The sequence below is a fragment of the Pterocles gutturalis genome, unplaced genomic scaffold, assembly GCF_000699245.1.
Source record: "Pterocles gutturalis isolate BGI_N339 unplaced genomic scaffold, ASM69924v1 scaffold3784, whole genome shotgun sequence".
NCBI classification, from domain to species: domain Eukaryota; kingdom Metazoa; phylum Chordata; class Aves; order Pterocliformes; family Pteroclidae; genus Pterocles; species Pterocles gutturalis.
Window position 1 is genome coordinate 2,117 of NW_010127905.1, and position 942 is coordinate 3,058.

At 37.0% G+C, this 942-nt stretch overlaps 1 non-coding gene across 1 annotated transcript; it reads left to right on the forward strand.

The window, feature by feature from the left end:
* The first annotated feature begins 248 nt into the window (after window positions 1-248).
* Window positions 249-320, forward strand: TRNAE-UUC. Its single transcript has one exon. It is a non-coding gene; the product is annotated as a tRNA-Glu (tRNA).
* The last annotated feature ends 622 nt before the right edge of the window (window positions 321-942 follow it).

Genomic DNA, 942 nt, shown 5'->3' on the forward strand with positions numbered 1-942 from the left:
CCACTAGACCACCAGGGAGAAGTAATTCAACTAAAAACAAACGTTTTTAATTAATTTTGCTTATTTTCTTTTCAATTTAACGTTATTTCTCATTAATTTTTCTATTTTTCATTAATTTTGTTATTTTTCATTAATTCTGCAACCGGAGCCAAGCGATTCATGAGAGATGGCAATTTGGAAGGTGAAGGAGGCGCCAAAAATATTCAGAAATAAAAGAGAAGATTGGTAAAATTAAAAAATTTGTGACTTCCCTGGTGGTCTAGTGGTTAGGATTCGGCGCTTTCACCGCCGCGGCCCGGGTTCGATTCCCGGTCAGGGAAAATAGGATTAATTGATTCTTTTTTCTAAAGTTAAACAGAATTTATCAATTCCTTCCCATCTCTGATGAATTTCTGCCTTTTTCTGGAAAATAACGCGTAATTCCAAGCCCATTGAAGACTAAAGTAGTCGAGTTTCTATAAGGATAATATTCCTCTGGTCTGGACTGATTTTGGGAAAGCATTTACTCTTCTCCCCTTCCCCATATCGGGGGGCGGTTGGGGGACACAAATATTTTAACGCGTTTCTGCACATTCCGACCCAAAAAAAGTACATTTGTCCTCAGCGCAGGGGACTGGAGCAGCGACGCATCCATCACGGAGTGAGACTCTGCCCCACTTGTCACCGGGTCCCCATGGAAAAATACAAAAAATAAAACCAAAATAAAGTAAAATGAAATAAAAACAAAATAAAGTAAAATAAAAGCAAAATAGATCCCCCTTCTACAACTTGTGCTGCAAATAGATATTTTTTTGCAGCCGCGGTCCTTCCAGAATTTGGAGGAACGTTGATTCATAAAATTTATGAAAAGTGGTGGGGAAAAAATGAAAAAGAAAAAAAAAATCGTGTTTAAGCGGTGGGAGGAAAGTGAGGAAAAATTTTTTTAAAAAATAAATTAAAAAA